This window comes from Meles meles, chromosome 15 (genome assembly GCF_922984935.1).
Source record: "Meles meles chromosome 15, mMelMel3.1 paternal haplotype, whole genome shotgun sequence".
NCBI lineage: Eukaryota > Metazoa > Chordata > Mammalia > Carnivora > Mustelidae > Meles > Meles meles.
Window position 1 is genome coordinate 30,874,365 of NC_060080.1, and position 16,809 is coordinate 30,891,173.

Genomic DNA, 16,809 nt, shown 5'->3' on the forward strand with positions numbered 1-16,809 from the left:
TCTGCTTTCCACAAGTTTGGGGGCAATTTGTTACACAGCAATAGACAACCAGCACATTCCTTATATCATAGTATGGCACAATTATGTCTCTTTCAGACAAATTTCCATTTTTGTGTGACTTGTTTCCCAGGAAATAAGGCAGTCATTAAATTTGCACGACTGATGAATTCGTGTCTGGTTCTATGATTTTGATGTGTTGGCCTGCTCTGTTAGTTGTAGTAAAAAGAAAAATGCATGCCTGAGGCCATTGGGCAAGGGAAGGAGGGGCACCTGTGCTACTCTGTGCCCAGGCCCAGGCTGCGTGGGCAGGAGCATCCCACCTACAAGTTCCCAAACCTGCAGGAGCCCTCAAAGGATCTGAAGTCAGTGACCGACAGGGCAGCTCAGACCCTGCTGTGGACTGAGCTCATTAGAGGCCTGGGCAGGGTCCTGAGCAACCTGCTCTGGGAAACCGCCCCCCCCCCATCAAATATCCACACCTGAGAACGACCCACTGGATCCAGGTGTCCTTGGGGAACATGCACCAAGCTGCCATCTGTCTATCCATCCATCCATCCACAGGGAGAGGAGAGAAGCACTGCACCGCAGGCCGGCTCTACCAGGCTGCCTGCCCCTATCACCAGTGAGGCCTCACTGCCACCCGCCTCACATGCCACCCGACATGGCAGGGCCCACATCACCCACAGGACCACCCACTCTGACATTTGTAGGACCAAGTGCATCTAGTGTGGCTTCTTCCAGAAGGCCTGCCCTGTGGACCACATTGTTGAAGGCCCCAACCTCGAGTTCTCCATGGAGATCCACCAGGAACTGCTGCACAACGGGGAGAAGTGGCTCAAAATGGGACTTCGGGGGAGGCCAAGATCACGGCCAACATCCAGGCCCACTACCTCTGCTGTGGCCACCCTTTTCCTAGTGGCCCACAACCTTGGCTGCCAGATAAAAAAGCTCTGCCCTCCCCCCCACAAAAAACCAATACCATCTTTAAGCAGTCATTTCCTCTCATCAGTGGGGTCATTCTGAAGCTTCATCTCTCTTTTTTTTAAAGATTTTATTTTATTTATTGATTTGACAGAGAGATCACGAGTAGGCAGAGAGGCAGGCAGAGAGAGAGGGGGAAGCAGGCTCCCCACTGAGCAGAGAGCCTGATGGGGGCTCAATCCCAGAACTCTGAGATCGTGACTTGAGCCAAAGGCAGAGACTTAACCCACTTAGTCACCCAGGTGCCCCTGAAGCTTCATCTCTTAAGAAACGAAAGATGACCTCCCCTCTTAAGAATATTGGATAAAGCTCACCATGGAGCCTTCCTTGTGTTCACTAACCCCCTTCCTACCTGATCCGTAAACACAACCGCAGATGCCCATGCATTCCTTCTGTCCTTGGAACAGCTCCTACTTCTTCAGGACAGCTTAGCTGACTCAAAGCTCCCTGTGTTTCTTCTCTCCTGAAACAAACACAAATCAATCCTTTAAAACAGATGTGTACTTACCATTTTTTAAAAGAATACCTACACATCCTAATAAACTGTTCAATTACATTCACCTTTCTATTTCATTAGAGATACATCTTTATATACTTATTGCTTTAGAGTATTAGGATGAGTGTGTGGCCTCTCACACGCCCTGTGCCAACTTGCCATCATTATATTCATTATTTGATACTCACATGCCTTTTTTTTTCTGTCCCACAACTGGACTCAGCAGATGTCCAAGAAATTCTAATTGCTTTGAGAAAGGAAAAATATTAGACACAACAGTCTAAGCTTCTTGTGTGTGTGCTACAGAGAAGGGCCAGGCCTTTAGCCACTGTTGCTTGGGGCCTATTTTTTGACAGAGCCAAGAAAGAAGTTGTCGTAGGGCAGGAACGCATGCTGATTTTCCTCATACAGCAGACTGTGTTGTTATAGGTTTTTGTCTGCCAGGGTCTCATAAGAAAAATAGAGCATCTATTCCTAGAAAATCTAAAGGTAGGTAGTTTCCCAGCCAAGCAATGAGGCAGAAACCCCTGGAGACACCCCTTCCTCAGGATAAGGCCACACAGCTTTACCTGGGCCCCTGAGCAGAACAGCAGGGCTCACGACTTCCTCAGTGGCACCATCTGGACAACTGGTTCCCTCCCAGACCTGCATTTCATTTCATTTATTTTCTTTCTTTTTTTAAAGGTTTATTTACTCAATTACTCATTTGAGAGAGAGAGAGAGAGAGAGCGCGCGCGCACAAGCAGAAGGGGCTGAGGGAAAGGAAGAGAGAATCTCAAGTAGACACCATGCTGAGCACGGAGCCAAATGTGGGGTTCGATTGCACGATCCGGAATTTTCAGTTTTCAAACCAAGATAGGCCCAGGCCAACTGGGATGAAGGGGTCACCCCATCATCACAAGTGACCTGATAGCAGGACCGCTGAAGGAACTCATTGCTTCTGCACTCTGTTCAGTAGACTGCTGGAGGACAATAAAAATATGCTTGGGATTTACATGTAAGACCATCATTCACGTGAACTGAAGAGTCACACTGCAATGTGGACAAATTCTCCAGCTTCTACAGCCAAGATAATGACGTGCAAAGCTGAAAGAGTCTTACCTGTTTAACCTAGAAAACACACAGCTGTAAACAATTTTCTCATCAAAAAGCCCTGGTCGTCCAGTCTAGCTTCTCTTCCCTATCTCCCAGGGTCCTAGAGAAGATAGGTCTGAAAAACCAGTGCTGGATGGCAGATTCTCCAATAGGGAGAGGTACAGAGAGAAGAGCCTTTAGAAATCTTCTTTACCCACACAAACACCCTCCCTCCTTACCCACAAACTCCGTCCCAACTTCCACCTTTCCATGATCACAGGTCCTTTGAATTCCATAATCAGTCATTTCAATATAAGGCTTATTTTTCCCTTTGAAACTTGAAAACTTGAAACCCACGGAATATTATTTTACCCACTGGCTATTCATCACACTGGTTTTTGCTGTGCAGCCATCCAGTTGAAACACAAATGAAAGTAAACCTATCTAAATCCTTCTTCATGAAATTTTCCATTCATCAAATAACTGAAAGCCTAAACCACTGATCAGGTTGTAAAATTGTGAAATTCTCTCAATTCTGAGAAGTAGTTTGAAATTACACTGAAAAATACCTTGCAGTCTCTTAGGAACAGACGTTAACTGTGGTTGTCATCCAATATGCAAAGAGCTACAGAGAAAATGATGACCTTGTGTCAGGTCAACTCTTCCTTAGAGTTCTTCCCTTTAAGGTCACGGGGCCGATCTCATCACCCCATGTGGTCCCCTCATGGCCAGGAAGTGCCCATTCACCTCCAAGTTTACATCCAAACACTAGTTTACCATAGCATACTTAATTGTCTTTTCTGAAAGAAGTACCTCAACATCATATTTTGGTCCAAGTTAACTACAAACATGCAAAAGAAAAGGATCCCATATCATCTGGCCATTCATGGACATAAGACTTGGCGGGGGGGGGAGACTTGAAATTCTCTGTCTCATACATGAAGAAAGTCCTCTGTAAGAGCTCTTGTTGAATTATAGCTGACAATAGCATGGACAGCCCAGTCACGCCATGGAATTCTTTCCAGATCCAGTTTCATAATTCACTCTCTCCCATGTGGCCTCTTTTATTACACTTAGAAGACTTTCCTTAATAAGGGTCACTTACGGGATCCTAATAGGGGATGTGAGATGGAAGAAGCTTAATAGCTATTCCAGGACTCATGACATTGTAGAAAACAAATGCTGAATTTTAAAACTCAAAATTTAGCACCGAGTGCAACTTCCATGAGACACTAAACGTGCTGCACCAGGAAAAATGCTTGCCCTCTCTGAGCCTCAGTGTTCTCAACTATCAATTGTTCAATGGGTTCGGTCATTTGCAATCATTTCTATTATTTTTTAAAGTCCCTTTAGGTATTGTGAGAGATGAATGGATGAATGCATGGATGGACAGATAGAAAAATGATGGATGGGTGGGCAGATGGATGGATGGGTTATGGGAAAACAATGTCTCCTCAAAATCCATTTGTTGATGTCTTAAGCCCCAGTAGTTCAGAATGTGGCTGTATTTGGAGGCAGGGTCTTTAAAGAGGTAATGAGGATACCAGTGGGTGACCCCTGGTCTGTTAGGACTAGTGTCCTTATAAGAAAAGAAAATTAGGATAGACACACACACACACACACACACACACACACAGAAGATGGTCATTTCTAAGCCAAGGACACAGTCCTCCAAAAAACAACAACAACAACAACAACAGCAACCTTGTTGACACCTTGATCTTAGACTTACAGCTTCTGGAAATATGAGAAAATAAATTTCTATTGTTTAAACCAGTCTATGATACTTTGTATGGCAACCCTAAAAAACTAGCATAGGTAGATGGAGGGATGGATGGATAGACAGATAGACAGACAGATAGACAAAAGATTATCTGGACCAGAGACACCTATTGTTAGTAGATTCTGGTGTTTAAAGTGGGCAAACCAAATAAGGAACATCCCCTTTTGTAATGCTATCCTGGCAGAGTCAACAATCTCTGTGTAGATGTGGTATGTATTACAAACATTTTGGTTGCACTTTCAAAATATAAAAAGATAATCAGCTGTGAACCCCACAGTCCCACTTGATCAAGCCATCAACTCTTTCTACAAGCTCATGAGAAAATTATGAAAACAGGAGACTCCAGAGTCATGTAAACTCTTTCTTGCCAACTAGACCTTGGGTCTGAGCCTTAGCTGATCTGGGCTGCACATGCACACAGAAAGGACTTCTGCTGCTCAGAAGCCTTGAGCAGCAAGACCAAAAGCAGTAGAGGAGCCAATTTGGCTTCCTCCCTAAGGCTCACACTTTCACCTTAGCCTAAGGTCTAGCAACTCGAAAAAGTCAGGAAGGGTGAACCCAGAGAACAAGAGGAACAAGAGCTCTCCTCTCGAGAGCTGAGAGCAGCTGGCCTGGGTCATCCTCCCCTGTGCCCTACCCTGTTCCTGCTTGGCCTTCCCAGAATAGGATGCTCCCACACGTAATGCAGCCCTATCTTTGTACCCCTCGAGAGGCCTGGAAGCAAGATTCCAAATGTGAAGAGAAGGATCCAAGAAAGAAAAGCCAGAGTCAATGGTATAAATATGTACATGCCTTTAAACTCCTCTAAAATCTCCCCAGTAGTAGCCTCCCCCTTGATATGGATCACACTGCTTTTTCCCAATCATGGAGCTGTGAGAGTAGAGTAGAAAACAGAGGGAGCAACCTGGAATAACACTTTATGAATGCAAATGAGAGGTCATTACCAATAGGTTTCACTACCAAGATGTCTATGTTTTTTCATTAGCAAATATTCAGGGCCTCTTCAGGCCAGGTACTGTTCTAGGTGCCCATCCTACTGGAGCTTTTACCCTGGTCCTGGTAAGGAATTTGAGAGCAAAGTGTGGCACCTGAGAGCCTGGCAGTAATGAATTGTCTTACCTCTCTTCTGAACTCCACGACCTCTTCTTTGAATCATTCTTTTTGTGTTGTCTGACATTGGCATCCTCTGTCCATCTTTCCCTCTAAAGTCCTCTGGAAACAAGGCTATGCTTCATTCACTGGTGGGTTGTCAGTAGCTCCCAGCCCAACACCTACTCACATGTCAGTGGGTTAAATATTTGTGGCAGGAAGTAAGGGAGGAAGGACAGGAGGGAATAGGGGAATTTCTCATGGCTTGCTTCTGAAGACTTCTTACATGTTCAAGGAAGAATCAACTTTCAGTGATTATTGGTTAATACATTTTGAACTCTCCACCTCACAACTGCCATTTATGTATACTATGGACCAACGCAACAGAAATAGACGTACATTTTATATTTAAATGTCCTTTTGCAGAGCAGAGAATAAATCAGCCAGGGGCTCTCAGAAACAAACCATACTTCTGTATCCCAAGAGTGATGATCTCAGCAGCAGCAAACTAGGGTCTTGGGCACTGCATGTCCTTAACATGGGAGACATTCATTGGAGGGGCTTTCCCAAGTGTTATTTTCACAATCAGATTAATATAGGGGATTTTCCTTACATTTGTGTGGAAACATTTTATCCTGATGTAGAACATTCAAACTCCACCAGTTACAAATAAGCTATAGCCTTTCCTCTAAGTTGTCCCTTGGCTTTCGCTCTTATCCCAGCTGAAGCAACAAGTATGCTTAATTTTGTTTGGTTGTCCTTCTAATAGAGAAAGCATTTCAGGTCAAGAAACTGAGAGAATGTGAATGCTGACCCTATGTGTCTTTGCTTATTTGTGGTTTCCTATGTACTTACCCTAGTGTGGACTTTCCCCCTACCCATTCCCTTAACCCCTAGGCCCTTAGGATTAAACCAAAATATTGTTCTAGCCTTAAAGGAATGGCTTTATTACTTACTTAAAGCCATGAGATGCCAACCAGATTTGAACAACCACAGAATTCCATTATGAGTCCACATTTCCCAATCACAAGTCTGAGGAGCTTTCCCGGGACCATCAGGCACAATGCTGCCTCCTCAGAGGGCCCATGGGACACCGGAGATGGCTGGTTGTCTGTGTCACCCTTTTTTTTCCCCAGCCAACTGTCTTTGAAAGAGAGAAAAAGAAAAGTTCTCTGAACACACCCATTTCTTTCCCAAATATTCCGTTGAATGAATTCCTTATTAGGCCAAACCTAATGCTCTGAGGTAAGAGCTGAGTGCAGCATTCTGCACAAAAGGGGTCTCAAAAGAGCCAGTGGCGAGTGTGAGGAAAGCACACGTGAAAGGACTTGGCGAGGAGGTTCCCATCGGTGGCTGGGGGTCCACCACTGCCTCGCCCGTTTGCAGATCTGGGCTGAGCTATGCATCACATTGTTCCTGTAAAGAAAAAGCGGCTGTTCTCCCTCCCTCAGTGCCCCTTCCCTGCTCCCAATGGCTGAGATCAACAGCCCCAAGACCCTAATTGCCACAGCCTATTAGAAATAATGAGACTTCCATGGCAGAAGCCAAGGGTAAAAGCGACATCTCACAAGACGAAAGGTTACTATCAACATATACTGCCAGTGAGTGCAAAGGGCACGTCAATTGGTGGCTCATTACCGCGGGTTGACCCATGGGGAAAGTGTCATTCTGCAGAGAGGCTTTCTCAGGATGTGGCAGCAAAAGTTACAAAAGATAAGGACTTGCCTGTGGAACACGCTCAACTAATGAGAGCTGGAAATTGTTTGAAACATCCCGATGACCTCACAGATGGGGGATGCTGATTAAGGTGGCTACATGAGGCTCCTTTCTTGTCTGACAGCCCATTGAGAAGCTTTGGTGAGATGTGACTAACCGGCCGTGAAGGTGTCTCCATCTTCCCTGACATGGTCCATGCTTTGGGCAAAACAAACATGAAAAATAAGTCTAAACCGACATGCATGTTTGAGTTTAGTTTTCAGAGACATGTTTTGGGAAAAGAGCACTGGTGGGGGTGTGAGCTAGGATTCCTTTATGGCGAAGGGGGCTTGTGACTACTTGCGTGACTAATCGCATGACTGCGCTGGGGGTGAGCCAACGGCAAATTTAGGTCTTGAACACTTGACAAAACAACTCTACTGTTCTGTGGGTGAAATTCTATGGCGCTTCATGTGTAATTAAATGAAAGTTTCACAAGAGTCTACACCTCAGTCATTCAATGCTGATATGTGGCACAAAGAATGGATTTTGCCACATCAAAATACATCCATGGAACAATAGGAAAATGAAACGGGATTTTTGTCTGCTTTGCCGGACGTTTTCTGAGACAGAGACATTCAAAGAAGAAACCCTGGAGTTCTCTTGACCTTCATTTAGAGCCTGAGACTCTCAAAAGAGATCACACTATGGATGCCCTGCCCCTTTCTCATTCTACAGATAAGGATGAGGGTGTACTTCAGCCTGTTTGTCTGAACTCCTTCTCTAGAAAAGCCGTAAGTAACACCTGCCCATTACCACCTCACTTAAAATTGCAAGAGTCACTCGGGTCTTGCAAAAATAGTCAGATCTCAGAAAAAGAGCTTTTTCACTGAATTAAATAAAGTTATACCAGGGTTTTTATAATGAGACTTGGGAAAATTTTGTTCAAGCATTTCTAGCTGGTTGTACTAGTTACAAGTTGCTTTATAATAAATTATCACAAAACATAGTGACTTAAACAACAACAAACTTGTATTATCTCACATAGTTTCTATGCGCAACCTCATAGGGTTGCAGTAAGAGGTTGACCAGAGCTGTGGTATCATGTGAAGGCTTGTCTGGGGGTAAAGGATTTGCTTCCAAGGTAGTTCACTCACATATTTGGCAAATTAGTGTTGGTTGTAGTCGGAGGCCCTTTGGTTCCTGCCATATCCTCTCAATAGAGCTACTTGAGCATCCCTACCACACGGCCATTAGCTTCCCCCAGTGTGATAACCCAAGAGAGAGAAAGATAGAAGCCACAACTTCTTTAATGACCTAGCCTCAGAAATCACGCACCATCTTATCCACAATATCCTAGTGGTTACACAGCTCAGCATATTTGATATGGGAAGGGACTACCCATGCATATGAACACCAGGAGGCAAGAGTCTTTGGGAGCCATCTTGGAGACTGAATACCACACCACTTTTTAAAATATTAAAAACATATCAGACTGGTTTAAAAATATATAAGGAATATGATTGCTGATCAAGTCATTCAGAATTCTACAAATGAAACAAAACCAGAAGATCCATGGTAAAATTTCTGAAGAAAATACACTCCACTAACTAAAAAAAAAAAGACCTTTTGTACTAACGTATACCTATTTTGTGCCTGTAAACCCAAAATGAAGAGACAAATTAAGAGATTATTCAAGACAAGTTAATCTTGGTAGATTTTTAAGAAACAAAGTTTTTTTGAAGCAACTCTTTTGACCCAAAGAGCAGGATTTTTTTACCTAAAGCATCTAGCAAATTTCATATTCTCCCTTTTTAAGTGTATATCCGTGGAGTAGCTTATAATCAATCATTCCCCAATGTGCCAAGCAGAAGAGAATTCAAAAGGAACAAGGTGGTGAAAATCAAAACTGGCTAATCCATTTTAGGGAGACACATGTTCTTCAGGGGTATGGACTTCAACCTTCTAAGAAGTCCCTGTAAGTATGGATGTGACCAAAGTTTATACATGTTCTACAGATAGGAGGACTAAACTGATTTTGAAAATACATCAATAATTTATCTCATAAAAGAAATTCTTATTTAAGTACTTGATGAACCAGTTTAATGAATCAACTTTTCTTGTTTCTCTATAGAATATTATTTTGATCACTTAGTTCAGTATTATCACAAAATTAGATACTCTATGCTTTAATTTATATCAAATTCCTATTTTCTGTATAAGAATCACAACTTTCTTAAACCTCTTTTCTTTTTGTCCCCCACCACAGCTTCTCTGACCTAAAAAATGGAGAGCTATACCATGTTCAGAGATTTTAAAACTCTACATTATTAAAACAATGCCTTAATTCTTCCCAAGATTCAACTCAGTCCCCATCAAAATTCTTTCAGGCGCTTTTGTAGAAACTGACAAGTTAATTCTAAGATTCATATGGAACTTCCAGTAATGTAGAATAGCCAAAGCAATTCTAATAAGGAACAAAGTTGAAGAGCCTATTTTATTTGATTTTAACACTTACAATAAAGCTATAGTGATTCAGACTGCCGGGTACTATCTAGGAATAGATATATATAGATCAATAGAAAAGAAAAGAGTCAAAAAATAGACAGTGATTTTTGACAAAAATGCCCAGACATTTCAAAGGGGAAAGGAAAGTTTTCCAGTAGATGTTCAATAAACTAAGTATCCATATTTTAAAGATAAACATCAATCCTTAATGACTTACAATACACAAAAATGAACTCAAAAAGTTTCCTGTAGCTTAATGTGAAGCCTGAAACTATAAAACTTCCAGAAAATACAGGATATATTTAGAACTTAGGGCAGGAAAAGTTTTCTTATGACACCAAAAGAATTATCCATAAAAGAATATTGATAACTAAACTTTATCAAAATCTAAAACTTTTGCTCTTTGATCAAACACCAGTAAGAAAACAAAGAACAAATACAACACTGGTAGAAAACATTCACAACACATCTATCTGATAAAGAACTTCCATTCAAAATATATAGAGAACTCTTATAATTCAAAGTGATATAACAGACTCTCCACCAAAGAAAAGATATAAATGGCCAATAAATACATGAAGAGATGTCCAACATCATTAGTCCTCATTGTAGCAAATGCATAACACCACAAATTAAAACCACAGTGAGGTTCCACTACACACATATTGGTTAAGATTAAAAAGACTGAGCACACTCAGTCTTTGCAATTATGTGGAGAAACTGGAACTCTTACACACTGATGGTAGGAATATAAAACATCACACCCGCTGCCAAAACAATGTGGCAGTTTCTTTAAAGTTAAATATACACCTACCATGCTACCCAATCATTTTGCTCCTAGGTAGGTAACTAATGAAACAAAAATGTATGCCCACAAAAAACTATACATGAAATTTCTTAGCAGCTTTATTTATAATAGCAAAAAAATTAGAAATAATCCAGTTGTCCATCAACAAGAAAATGGATTAATAAGTTATAGTATATCATACAAGGGAATACTATTCACCAACTAAGGGGATGATCTATTGATATACACAACAACATGACTGAATCTTAAAATCATTGTACTAAATGAAAGAAGGCAGGCAAAAAGAAAATTTTTTAAAAAGGTGGATGCCCAGGGAAATACAAATCAAAACCACAATGAGATATCACCTCACACCAGTCAGAATGGCTAAAATTAACAAGTCAGGAAATGACAGATGCTGGCGAGGATGTGGAGAAAGGGGAACACTCCTCCACTGTTGGTGGGAATGCAAGCTGGTGCAACCACTCTGGAAAACAGCATGGAGGTTCCTCAAAATGTTGAAAATAGAACTACCCTATGACCCAGCAATTGCACTACTGGGTATTTACCCTAAAGATACAAACATAGTGATCCGAAGGGGCACGTGTACCCGAATGTTTATAGCAGCAATGTCTACAATAGCCAGACTATGGAAAGAACCTAGATGTCCATCAACAGATGAATGGATAAAGAAGATGTGGTATATATACACAATGGAATACTATGCAGCCATCAAAAGAAATGAAATCTTGCCATTTGCGACGACGTGGATGGAACTAGAGCGTATCATGCTTAGTGAAATAAGTCAATCGGAGAAAGACAACTATCATATGATCTCCCTGATATGAGGACATGGAGAAGCAACATGGGGGGGTAGGGGGATAGGAGAAGAATAAATGAAACAAGATGGGATTGGGAGGGAGACAAACCATAAATGACTCTTAATCTCACAAAACAAACTGGGGGTTGCTGGGGGGAGGTGGGATTGGGAGAGGGGGAGCGGGCTATGGACATTGGGGAGGGGAGGCGAACCATAAGAGACTATGGACTCTGAAAAACAACCTGAGGGTTTTGAAGGGTCAGGGGTGGGAGGTTGGGGGAACAGGTGGTGGGTAATGGGGAGGGCACGTTTTGCATGGAGCACTGGGTGTTGTGCAAAAAGAATGAATACTGTTACGCTGAAAAAATAAATAAAATGGAAAAAAAAAAAAAAAAAAAAAAAAAAAAAGGTGGATGCCTGGGCTCAAGTTCCAACTCCATCTGGCTATGTAACATTGAGCAGTGTTCTACTCTACCTACTTTAGTTTCTCACCTGCTAAATGTGAGTAATAATAATAATAATGATTAATAGTAATAATAATAGCTCTTACTTACTGAGTGCTTACTATCTTTCAAAGTCTTCAGTTGCAATATGCCACTGAGTCCTCACAATTCCATGATATTTTAGATAATGCATGTTGAGCACTGACCACAGCACTCAACAAATGGTAGTTATTTTTTTATTTTTTTACTAATTTCTTGTTAATAATAAATAGATAAATGTCAAGACCCAATTACATCTAAGGCCCTATGGAGTGATACAAAAATAATAAGACTGAGGCCCTATCTTCCAGAATCTAACAATCTTTGATTGGAATCAAACACATACACAGGTAACATAACACAGGTAACACAGGTAACACAAGGCAGCATTAGGAAGAAGCAAATAGAACGTTGTGAGCAAGGATCATGGAAATTCCCACAGAGAAGCTAGTGCTCAAGCTGGGCCTGGAAGGATGGGGCACCTCACCAGGAAAAGCTGCTGAGGGATGAAGAAACTCTGGACATAACAGCATGAAGAGAGAAAGCAAGAGCATTGGGAACAACAGAGACTGGACAGTAGTGGAGCCCAAGTTGTGTGAAAATAAATGTAAGCAATGAGGGTCAGACCCCAAGAGACCTGAAAATAGGCAAGATGTTTGGGCTGCAATCTGAATATATTGGGGGTACTCTTGGATGTTTTGAGGTGAGGAGTGAGATTATGGTGTGTTTTAGCAGGATTACTATGGCAGGGATATGGCCAAAGGAGAGAAGAGAGGTGGGAAGAGCTACTAGGAAGCTTCTATGATGAGCTAAATGGAGCCTGAACAGAGGTGGTGGCTGAAAGAATGAAAAGTATGTAAGTATTAATTCTAAGGTAATATCAGATAGACCTAGTGACTAATTATGATGGACCAGAGGAGAGAAAGAAGTCAAAGGGATTCCAAAGTGGCAAACCTGGTTGACTGAAAGGAACAGGAAGACCGTTACTAGACATTCTGAAGTCCAGAATAAGAGAATATTTGAGCAGGATACAAGAAGCGTTAATAATAAAGTGAAAAATAAATAAATCTTGAATTGCATTCCAATTAACTTTTTTGTTCACAAAACAAAACACAACACCCCCTAAGAGGATGAAAAGCAAACCACAGAGTGGGGAGAAATACCTAACAAGGGATTCATTTTCAGAGTATATAAAGAATTACTACAAAGGATTCATTTTCAGTGTATATAAAGAATTATTACAAATCATCATGAGAAAAACAGACAACCCAATAGAAAAACAGGCAAAAAGCCTCAAACAGCACTTTACAGGACGATGTGCAAATGGACAAAATGAAAAGTTGCTCAACTTCATTCGTCATTGAGGGAATGCAAATTAAAATCCTAATGAGGTGGTGCCAGAGTAGCTCAGTAAGTTAAGCATCTGCCTTTGGCTCAGCTCATGATCCCTGAGTCCTGGGATGGACCTCCCCCAGCTCAGCAGGGAGCCTGCTTCCCCTTATCCCTCTGCACCCCCCTACCCTGCTCATGCTCTCTTTCTCTCACTCTGCTCTCTCTCAAATAAATAAATAAAATCTTTTAAAATAAATAAATAAATAATAAAACCCTAATGAGAAGACACTGCACACTCATCAAAATAAATAAAATGAAAAAAAAAAATAGAGAATACCACATACTGGCAAAAAGTAATAGACCAAATGGAATTTCCATATACTGCTGGTGGAATTATAAGTTGGCATAGACACTTTAGGAAACTGTTTGGTGAACATGGGCACATAACAAGGCTAGCAATTCTACTCCTAGGCATGAACAAGGGAAACACATATGTACACCAAACAAACAAACAAACAAAACCACCCAAACCCTTAAAATAATGTTCAAAGTACATTATTAATAACAGCCTGAAACTGGAAACCACCTAAATGTCCATCAATAATAGAATGGATTTTTTTTTTTTTAAATATTTTATTTATTTGACAGAGAGAAATCACAACTAGGCAAAGAGGCAGGCAGAGAGAGAGAGGAGGAAGCAGGCTCCCTGCTGAGCAGAGAGCTCGATGTGGGGCTCAATCCCAGGACCCTGGGATCATGACCTGAGCCAAAGGCAGAGGCTTTAACTCACTGAGCCACTCAGGTGCCCCAATAGAATGGATTTTAAGAATTGTGATATATTCACATAACAGAATATTATACAGCAATGAGAATGAATAAACTATCTCTACCTGCAAGAACTTGGAATAATATTATAAATATGATGTTGCATGGAAAAAGATAGTTGCAAAACAAATAAATATGATTCCATTTATATGAAGTTCAAAAACAGGAAAAACTAATCTATGTGCTAAAAATCAGAATTGTGGATATTTGGGGGATGCAGGGGACAAGGACTTAGAAAAAAGCAGGAAGGGTGTACCTGGGGCACTGGTAATGTTCTGTTCCTTGGTCTTGATGCTGGTTACAAATGTGTCCCCTTTGTAAAAGTTCCTTGAACTCTATGCTTATTATTTGGTGTACTTTTCTGCATACCTGTTATACATTAATAAAAAATGTATCCCTGAAAAAGCAAGTTTGAGGGTTAGGTGATGTAGTTAGAATCAGAAATGATGATTTCTGTAGAAATACAGATGTTCCACAAACAGGAGATGTGGACATGACTAGAGATAAATATATGTGTGTCATTCATTACAACAGTCATAGATAATGACAAAGGGAAAGAAGGGAAGGAGCAAAAGAACAATCTTGGGGAATGTTTACCAATAAGTGTTGGAAGAAGAAAAATAGAGAACAACAAAGAGGTAGGAGAGGGTCAAGAAATGCATGCACATAAGCCAAAGCAAAACAGTGTTTCAAAGAGGAGAGGAGCGGCTCAGAGCAATAGCAAATACAGCACAGTGGTTTGGAGCATGGACTATGGAGCCAGAATTTCTGGGTTCAAATCTTCCATTTCCTCTTCTGCCAAATGGAGCTACAAATGAATACCACCACATCGGGTTAGTTCATCTGTGCAGTGCTAGCATCTACTTATACAGAGTCCCAAGAAGTGCGGAAAAGGCTTTAAGTCTTAGTAGTTAAGACCTGAAATGAAGCCATTTTTGGAGAGCAATGGGAGGAGGGGGCAGACATATGGTAAGAAAGTAAATACTCCCTAACACTACAGGTGGCTCTTCCAGCTTTCTAACATGACATAATGAGTCTGGTCAACCTCTTCAGTTCCCAAGTACCCACTTGTACTCCAGACAAGAGACTGAGGCTACAGGTTGGCCAGGGTCGCCATTAGACAGGGACCTCCAGGCATGTGGCCCAGGAAGAAACAGCAGTTTTCTCAGTTGGTTGAGAAGTTTGAATCCAGCATACCTATCTCCTAGAAATAATGCAGGGAATGTAGTTTCTGTTTCTCAGATTAAGAAGCCTCCCCATTAAACACCCATCCCGGGAAGGAGAGAGGAGAAGAAGTCCTAGACAATTGTACATAAGAGCCAACTTAACTGTTCTCTCTGAAGTTTCTTTTCCAGTGATGCCATTGATTAGCAGTCCATGAAGTGAAACCAAGTTTTGCTGTAACTAAGTATTAACATATTGAAGTACTGATATAAGTATTGATGTAACTAAGTATTGCTCCTGTCCTAACTTTCCTGTTGTTTCCGAGGGCACCTCAGCCACTTACATCACTTCTTTCAAAAACACATCTTTGAATGAGATTCACTGAATTTCTTTGGTGCTTCTCTGTTCTCTGTGAGCAATCAAAGATATCTTTCAAAAATGTCTTTTTTGGGTGCCTGGGTGGTTCAAGCTGTTAAGGTCTGCCTTTGGCTCAGGTCACGATCCCATGATTGAGTCCCACATTGGGTTCCCCGCTCAGCTGGGAGCCTGCTTCTCCCTCAGCCTACCATTCCCCCTGCTTGTGCTCTCTCTCTGTCAAATAAATAAATAAAATCTTTTTTTTAATGTCTTTTTAAATGGCATTGAATTCCTTAAAATTTCTTAGATTCACTGAAATTCCTACATCATTCAGGAGGCTTTTGTGTCAATGCTGATGGTAACAAAAAAAAGTATGAAACCTAGAATGAGCATCTTCATCCTATATGCTGGCAGATGGATCCAAAGAAGCAAAAAAAACCCAGACTGGATAATAGAAATTTGCTTTCCTGAAAGGTTCATTTGTGTTTTTAGAAATCTTGCTGTTGCAAGAATTAGGATAGGAAGGTTAGCCCCATGATTTTGGACAAGTTAAATTCTTTGGGGTTTCAAGTAAAAATAAGACTAGACCATAGAGAATTCAAGTAGAAATCAGAAGAGATGATGTTATGAAGGAATTGCTACTCTGAACTTTGAGCATGAATTCCCATATTTTTTCCAGAGAGTACCAGGGCCACAAATCATAAAACTTGTTTTAAAAGATCCTTTGACCTGAAAAACTCCTTCCTAAGAATTTATTTTAAGGAAGAAGTTCAAGAGAGTCCAAACAAAAAGCTAGATATGGGAAAATAATTTTGTAGTGTTATTGCTAATAGAAAAAAAAAAGGTGGGAGTAACAAACAACCAATGGGACAAAGTTTTGTAAAATAGGAGGTTAATAGAATAAGTGTTAGTGACTCTTCAAATGGTAATTATGAAGTCTACAAACACACAGGAAAATGTTTTCAGTATTTTAAAAATATAGTAAGTTGAAAAAAAGACATAAAAATGTACATACACTGATTACTAACCTGTAAAAAATTATATGAATGTTGGCAAGAAATGGAAAGGAATATGTAAAAGTGAACATTTATGTTAAGACAAGATTACGAATGGATCTTTTTCTTTTCTCAAAAATGTGTCAAGACTTCTGCTTCCAGGAAGATATAATAGATGTACTTTTCCATTCTTCCCACTAAGAACAACAAAAACCCTGCACATTATATATAAAGCAAACATAAGAAAACTCTGAAAGGTAGGGAGAAGAAGGCAGACAGTTAGGGATGTTAAGATACATGGAACAACATGGTGGTGGGTTCCATGAGTTCTCTTGGCTGCTTCTTGGATCCAAAGAAGCTGGCAGCCCTTCTGGGGTTCTGCACCAACAGGTGCAGACAAACAACACAAAGCAAAACAAAA

At 40.9% G+C, this 16,809-nt stretch overlaps 1 long non-coding RNA gene across 1 annotated transcript in view; it reads right to left on the bottom strand.

Annotated features, from left to right (window-relative positions):
- The window catches only part of LOC123925983, a 39,688-nt gene that overhangs the window by 16,219 nt on the left and 6,660 nt on the right, over positions 1-16,809 (bottom strand). Inside the window, exon 2 of the long non-coding RNA XR_006815134.1 lies at positions 1,334-1,444. This is a non-coding gene — a long non-coding RNA (uncharacterized LOC123925983). The remainder of the gene's footprint in view (positions 1-1,333; positions 1,445-16,809) is intronic.